Genomic DNA, 8,019 nt, shown 5'->3' with positions numbered 1-8,019 from the left:
GAAGTGTGTCTACCCCCTCTACTGGCTGTGGGTGATGATGCAAGGAAGATGTTCTCCATTATTTCCAATGCTTAGAAACATCTGCAGTTGTTACTGCCTTTTGTGGGGGGGAGGAATGCTCTAATGAATAAATCAATCAAATGGGGCTTCAGCAGCAATGGCCTTGAATTCCAGTGAATCCTGTGATTTGAATTGCTCATCTGTTTAAAAGCGGAATTTCTAGCCCTTAGAAAAATCAAGTTTGAATGGTATTGCAGGTTCTCAGAAGCCAGAAATATCATGACTGCATGTCCAGTTGCAAAAAATACAGCTTTAATGCTCCCCATCTTTAGCAAAAGCAGAATAAGAACACATCTACAAGTCTGAATCAGTACTGTTATTGCAACTTAAGTTTATCATGATATAGAATAATTCAGATTTCATAAACACAGAATATGCAACAACAATAAATCTCCTTTAGATAAATAGCCACCAACGGCAAAATCTATACTTACTTCAGCTGTTCCATATCCTTGTGCTTAGCCATGGATCTTAATAGATCCTTATGCCACTAATGTGGCTGGTTAGTACTTAGATGGGAGACCACTAAGAAATTGCAGAATTTTCTGCTAGATAGGAAAGTGCAAACTAATTCCATATTGTTGCCAAGGAAACTTCATAGATATATCCATGAAGTCACAAGGAAACCACCTTTTACCTTTTGTCATGTCATAAACAGCTTTTGATACTGATGTGGATTGCAGTCCTAATTATGGTTACTAAAAAAGTTCAATCTGGTAAATTTTCAAAATAAACCCAGACAGGACTGCTCAACTGGAAGATTAGGATTCCTGATTGGTAGTTTGAAAGCTCTGCATTATTTTATTCATTTCAAATATGTTGTAGTGCTGAAAGAGCATACTATTCCCTCAAGGCAGTGTCAAAGATAAAATACAGCACAAAAACAATGCTTTAAATAATTAGTAAATGGTAAACCATCTGCACCTATTTTTATGGACTGTTTATCTCCTTCCACATTTATACTCTAAACAGGTACACATAAAGAATGTTTAAACATTGTGCTACTGTCTACACATTGTTTTGCAACCCTCAACAGTAACTCTTAGAAATAAAAATACATTTTAGGAAACATAATTTGGGCAGGTGGAATTTAAGATTTGTGTGTAGATGAGATAGCACTGACATTTTCAAATGTATTGCTCTTTTTGGTATACTTCAAGATTTGGTATTGCTCTTTTTGGTATACTTCAAGATTCAGTTACGAAGATAATGGTAACAAAACTGGCTACTAGTATCATTAATGAAATAATAGGGCAATTATTTTCTTGTAATTGTATTCTATGGTTGATAAGGTTTCAGGGATTTAGATATATTTGAATGTTGATATTCTTGTGGAAATTAAGGATAGCTGCCTAATGTATTTTACAATATGGTCATTGTGGGGGAAATGTGAAGATGGAGTGCTATGTATAATTCCAGAATGAAAGAGAAGATATAAATCTAATAAATAAACAAATGCACTGGATTACAGCAGTGTTTCTTAAACTTTTTTTCTCCCAGGATCCCTTCCCACTTTTAAAAGTTATGGGGGACCCTAAAATAGTTTTTGTTTGTATGGGTTATATTTATTGTTATTTACCATATTAAAAATTAAAACTGATGCATTTGCTGCCACTACCGCTTCTCACAATTGTTTGATGGGATTTTAATATTGCATTATTTTTCAACATAGGCTGGCAAATAATTTGGGTTTCCCTGATCCCTGAGAGGTTCTTGGGGGGTCCCTCATGGGTCCTAGGATCACACTTTAACAAACACTGACCTAGAGTGATTCAGTGAGGCAGCACATAAATATGATACATAGATAAATAAATCCCATACTGCTAATTAAACATTGGAAGTCCAGTACTATTCCATCTCTAGAAGTGAAATACTAAAATGTGTGGTTATGATGATCTATTAAATTTCAGTCTCAATTTACTTGGGTATGAGTAATTTAAATGCACTTTATTAATAAGGTAAAGAGCCTGTAGGATAGGATATCAAAATGCCACACACCTCTATCATGACATTTCTGAATAAACTAAATTCTTTTCATTTCTCCTTTTGGAGAAATGCATTTATAATGTAACTTGTACATTGCTAGAGGTTAAAAACTAAAAGTAAAATTTTGGATTAATAAAAATACTGTTTTATATCAACCAGTTTGAGCTGCCTGGCTGACAAGCACAAACAACAGAAAATATTCAGTGATAGTGCCAGAGTTTCTGAATACTCTCTTCTGGAAAACATGTGAAGCCCATTGTTCAATTTTAAGAGATCCATAAGTACTTAGAGTCTACATTAGAGAATTATACAAACTGTGTTCTACCAAATATTTATTGGTTATTGTGATTTTTAAATGTTGTCTTATTGCTGCCCTATTATTGAGATGCTTTTTACATATGGTTGTATTTTGCTATTGTTACAGCACATTCACTTCTCTGTTGGGATATATAACCTGAAAGCCAGAGCAGAAATCTATAAATTGATAATGAAGTTATATGTGTAATAGTATTATATACTATATGTAACAAATTCATTTGTTTTAAACTTTGCGTTACCAGAATATTTACATTCTATCTGTCAATCAAATTTTCCTATAAATAGCTTAGAATAGATAGAAATGTATGCAGAGGAATTTTTAGCTCTTTTTTGCAAGATGAAACTCTTATAAAACATTCCAAAATGGTGTTTGAAAGTTCTTACAGTTTCGGAAGTTATTTCTTATGGCAGAATAGGCAAGCGGACTGTAGCTTCACCAGTAAGAATCCAAAGCTTTGATAGCCATGTGAATCTTTGAATCTGAGGTCAAAGTGACTTGCGTACCCCTCAGAATAAGAAATACCTAATCATATCTGGAAAATGTTGTGTAGAGAATAACTCTATAAGAGATTGGGCAAATTATTTATTGAATAGTATGCATTACGGGTAGAATAGGTACGTATAAAGGAAGGTTTATTTTCATGGAAATTGGATTGATCATTTCATAAAGTCTAGCAAAGATCTTGAAAAAAATGTGTTCTAATCATTTTATATCATTATTTTATTCCATGACTAGAAAGCCACAATTTAAATTCAGTGATGATCAGGCCAATAGATAATAAGTTTTAATATGTCCTCCTTGGCAGCCAGCTAGGTGAAATGTTAAATTGATAAATTTTATAAATAGCAGCCCAATTGTAGATGTTTTCTCAGATAAGCTCTCACTCAATAAAACTTTATTCTCTACATATTTGATTGAATAGGTCACAACCTAGGTACTATATGTGAGACAATATTGACATTCTGCTTTGTTAGAAAGGAGATAACCACTCAGTATGGGAACCGCTGTCTAACAGATGTTTAAGTTTCTCAGCTAGTATTTGCCATTTTAGCCATCATTAAAATCCCCAGCCTCACTGGCTAATTTATAAACAGTGACCACTGACATCTTGTAGCCTACAAGAAACTGCCGAAATCTGCAAGTAATTTTAACAGACTCAGTAGGAGATGATTTTTAACATAGAAATGAATATATAATTGCTTCAGTCAGTCCGGAGGAATTCAAACCTAAAGACAAATAGACTTACCATCCTCTCATTCATTACTTAAATTATCTGAAGCCACACATTCATTTTCAAAAATAGCCGTATAAAATATCGAAATATATTTACAATGCATCAAAAAAGACATATTCCTGATTCTAAGGAATTCAGCTTTATTCTTCAACCATACATGTTCATGATGTTCCTTGTTTAACATTGTCACTAATTTGGTACAGCAGATTATAGAGATGGCTTATGATCCCATAGCTTAGATTGTATTTTAGAATTATTGCCCAGGTACCTATATCTATGGACAGCCCTATCCTAAAGGCTGAGTTACAAACCAAACAGCCTGGCCAATCTCATAGCAGGGTCAAGGCTACATATATCCAATTCTGAACTTTCAGGACATGCATATAATACATCACAACAGTTTTGCCTTCAAAATGTCTTTGAAGAGAAGGCATTCTAACTGTGAGTGGAGATTGAAGCAGTAATAGTCCAAGATATATGGCAAGGACATCAGCTTGCAGGTAGCTACTTTAAAAGCATGCTCAGGGATACTCAGGAATGAGATTGAGCCTACTAGTGCTTCATGAAAACTGTTTCCCTTTGTTCTAGTGTTTGGCGACTAGCCAGATATAACTCTACATTGTTGGTTTTAGCGGCAATAGAAATTAGGCAGTATAGAAACAGATATGTACTTCACTATCCCTATCTAGTTTTGCCACGCTTAACCATCCTCTTTAGACCATATATAGGTAGTCCCCGGGTTTACGGACAACTATTGGTTTACGGATGATGCATAGTTAAGAACAGAGCCTATTGTAGCAAAATCCAAGTTAAGTACACATGATTTGAGTTAAATACACAATGGTTTGAGTTAATTACACAATACTACTTATATAGTATTATACAATAATACTGTTCCTGCTTACATACAAATTCGACTTAAGGACAGACCTTGGGAATGGAATTTGTTCTTAAACTGGAGACTATCTGTATTTTATTTTAGTTCAGTGCTGAGAAGTATATCACGAAATCAGGGGCTTGTTGAAAGACAAGAATGTTCAGTTTAGGACAACCCTCTTCTCTCAACTCAATTATTTTCTATGTGTAGTTAGTGAGGAACAGAAGCCACAACTCATGATGTGCTTTTAGTATTACTGTCTTTATACCAGACAAAACATTAGTAAATCAACTTACAGTTTGTAATACACACAACTGTAGGTTTTCCCATTGGACTGCATATTGAGATCCTGGGAAATCAGGATTGACCACAACATGCCAGCACAACTATGCAGAAGACAATATGGTCTTTGCAATAGGAGAGCTACATAAGAATTTTATCTTGCATGAAAACACTCTAATTGTAAGCAATTGTAAGCATTGTTCTTTACTGCTCTTCATAAAAGCAGCCACAGAGATATTGTTTCTGCAAGTGTAAAGCCAAACACCAGAAGAAATGAAAATAGCTGAGTTAAAAATATTTATCTCGAAGAGACTGAAAAAGAATTGAAAAGAATTAAAATAGTTACATCAGACTTGTAAAACCTTGAAGATTTTAAAAAAGTGTTGTTTTAACTTCAAAGGTTGACTTAAAGATAGCAGAGATTTAAGAGAACAGGTGGTTTCAAAATCTGTTACTGCAGTTATTTAATAGCCTACTACATATTAGATGAAGCCAGTGAGGAGAATCATAAGCAATACCATGCTGCATATTCTCTTAAAGCCCTTGTTTAATTACGTTCAAAATAAAGGGGAACAAAAGAGAAGTCAGATCATCTCCATAGTTGAACTCTCTCATTTTGGAGGGGAAAATCCAAAAAGTTCCTATTGCCCTTCCAGGAATCATAGGACTATTGTAATAATGCAGGCCTAAGAGACTACTTACCTTCATTTCTCTATCATTATAGGTAGTAGTTCTCTAGAATGTTTTCATCATAGATGAAGAAATATGGCAAGGACCACCTGTGTGGGACAGTTAGGAGAAAATGAAAAGGTAGCATCAGTGAGCCAGCTAGGTAATTCTAGTTTTTCCTTAATGATCTTATGGGTGTGCATGATGCAGCTTAATAAGGCTATATAGTATGACCTCATTTGTGAAGCATGCAACTAACATTTTTTCTTCTATCTTGATGTTCCATTTTCCAATTTAAAAAGAAATAATAAAATGAGCATCTGTAGCCAAATATATGGTCAGCTGGTTACCTTCCAAGTACAGTAATAGATGAAAGGATCTATTATGCCATGCCAGTCGTTTTCTGTAGACAGTTCACCCCCAAAGACACACCTGGCTTGTACTATTAGACAGCATGAGAAAGAGGAGAAAGCAATTCAGAAAACCAACATTTTCAGCAAAAAAGGGGAAAGTTAAAAAAATTCTTCTGGTGACTGCTTCTCTCCCATAAATGTGATAACTTGCATAATACATCATAAAAGGAGGAACAAAAGCATCAAACACAATGGGATTTGTGTCCAGGGAACCTTTTTTTTTTTGCCACTACTGTTGCTTTTCTACTTTTATTTGTTAGGACAGCAGCACGTCATAAACCATTGGAGTATACAGTATGGCAAGTATTTATTACAATCTCATCTCTATCCTGAACAGATTATAAAAGGATGTAGATATATTTGTACTGCCCAATTTTGTTACTTTCCTCCTATGTTATCCCTCCACTGTTCACTCCCTACAAACAAAGCAACAACTGTAGATCAGCATGGACTCTTTTCCATAGCGACACACTTTAAAACAAAAAATTAACACCAGAATTATGGTTACAAAAAAGAGTATTATTGATACTGCTAAGTTCTGCAAAGTGAAATCATTCTTCTTTCATAGAACCAGTATTTCTAGATTGCCTACTGTAGAAAGCTATCATTTACAGTGAAATATTTAAGAAGAGAATTATGGCATCAGCTAAGCAGATGAACATGAAAAGGAATTGTCCCTTCTGAACAATAATCTGAATATTATCAGCTGGAAAGATGGTGACTGGTTCATATGCTCATTGCCCTCAATAAATCAGAAGATGAAAAAATGGTATAACCTTGGCATTGTGGGTTTTTGAAATTCCAGTGTAAAAATAAAAAAAAATAAAAAGCTGCATGAAGCACCTGGATGCATGCTCTCATCACAGCCAGTGAGTAATGATTATGATATTGGACTAGGATGTACAATAAAATGAACTCAGGAAATGGATTATGAGCAATTGTTAACATCAAAGATCCTCTACCCCACAAGCTTAGGGATCAGCTAGGCCTTTGGAGATCAACACATCTGCTTCAAAAAAGTTATATCCACATGAAAGCCCCTTCAACGTGCAAGGGGAATCAACACCTAAGCCATACCTCCCCATCATCACTGAATTTCCATGTGGCTCAAGGAGCCAAGCTAATGAACCCTCACCTCAGTTCCTACTCCAGATGAAACCTTGCTTGGACAGTTAGTGGTTTTCTTTGGAACTCCAGGGCAGGAGATTTCCCAGCAGCAAGAACTGTTACCTTGTCCAGGATCTTGGGACTTCCACCTTCCTGTGAAATAGCAAGGCATCACTATTTGCTGTAACTTTCTTGCCCTCCGCAGTTGTAATACAGGGCAGTGTGGATATTCTCCCTACAGCCTCCATATCATTTTTTTCCCCAAACAAGAATTGTAGGTGGTGAAGAGAAAGCTTGTTAGTGCTAGATGGGGATGGTGAGACACTTCTCAAGTGTGGTATGCAATTGTACAGTATGACACACAATTATCTAGGTGTAGGGTAAGTCTGGCAGAGGAAGAGGCTGTCCTCATGTGAAAAGTTGCAATTTTCATTTGCAAGCCTTTTTCTTCACTGCTGCTTCACACACACACTCCCATTAATACAGAAAAACAATCTATTAATAAAGGATGTATGGCACTAAATCTGCAACCACATTTTGGATAATTTCACGTAACTGTATGGTTTAATATTAAACTATAAGGGGTGGGATTCAGTGTAATATAGATTAGATTTTTGGAGCATATGTTCCTTATTTTTAAAAACCTAAAACTACCATTTTAGCCACATTAACTTGGAATCTACAATCTGCCTGAACTAGCTCGAATACACCGACTTCTACGTAAACACGCATAACAGCGCCGTCAGTAATTAAGCCATCGAGGGACAATTCCAACTTCCCCGCGTCCTTATAGCATCCTCCTGCTGCTTCTGCGTCAAAATTAACCACTTCTGGGATATGTAGTTTTTGAATCCTTCTGTCCACACTGCCTTTGCTCAAGCAACTACACTTCCCAGGAAGCAGTGGGAAACCGTGAGCCGCGAACATACGTCACCTTCTCAAGGAGCCAATCGCGCCCCGGCCGAAGCGAGCGCCGTCAGCCGCCAATGTTGTTTTCGCTGAGTCGAGCTCTGGTGGTGTTGGCGGTGCCGGCGCCATATTGGAAGGGACGAGGCGGTGTTTTTTTTCCCTT

The 8,019-nt window shown here is 36.1% G+C and overlaps 1 long non-coding RNA gene across 2 annotated transcripts; it reads right to left on the bottom strand.

Moving 5' to 3' along the window:
- Positions 1 to 3,184: 3,184 nt before the first annotated feature.
- LOC148215891 (uncharacterized) lies at positions 3,185 to 8,013 on the bottom strand. 2 transcript variants are annotated; one of them, XR_015796372.1, is made up of 4 exons: positions 7,882 to 8,013; positions 6,976 to 7,100; positions 5,461 to 5,537; positions 3,185 to 5,070 (listed from the first exon to the last, which is right to left on the bottom strand). It is a non-coding gene; the product is annotated as an uncharacterized LOC148215891 (long non-coding RNA). The 2 variants fall into 2 exon arrangements; XR_015796371.1 differs by having other exon boundaries at positions 5,461 to 7,100.
- Between the last annotated feature and the right edge of the window lie 6 nt (positions 8,014 to 8,019).

Source organism: Python bivittatus, unplaced genomic scaffold (assembly GCF_059951505.1).
Source record: "Python bivittatus isolate LINGU-HERP-01145 unplaced genomic scaffold, Pbiv_v1 ctg000330_np1212, whole genome shotgun sequence".
In the NCBI taxonomy this organism is placed as follows: domain Eukaryota; kingdom Metazoa; phylum Chordata; class Lepidosauria; order Squamata; family Pythonidae; genus Python; species Python bivittatus.
Note: the sequence above shows the minus strand (reverse complement) of the source record. Positions and strands in the feature narration are given on the sequence as shown.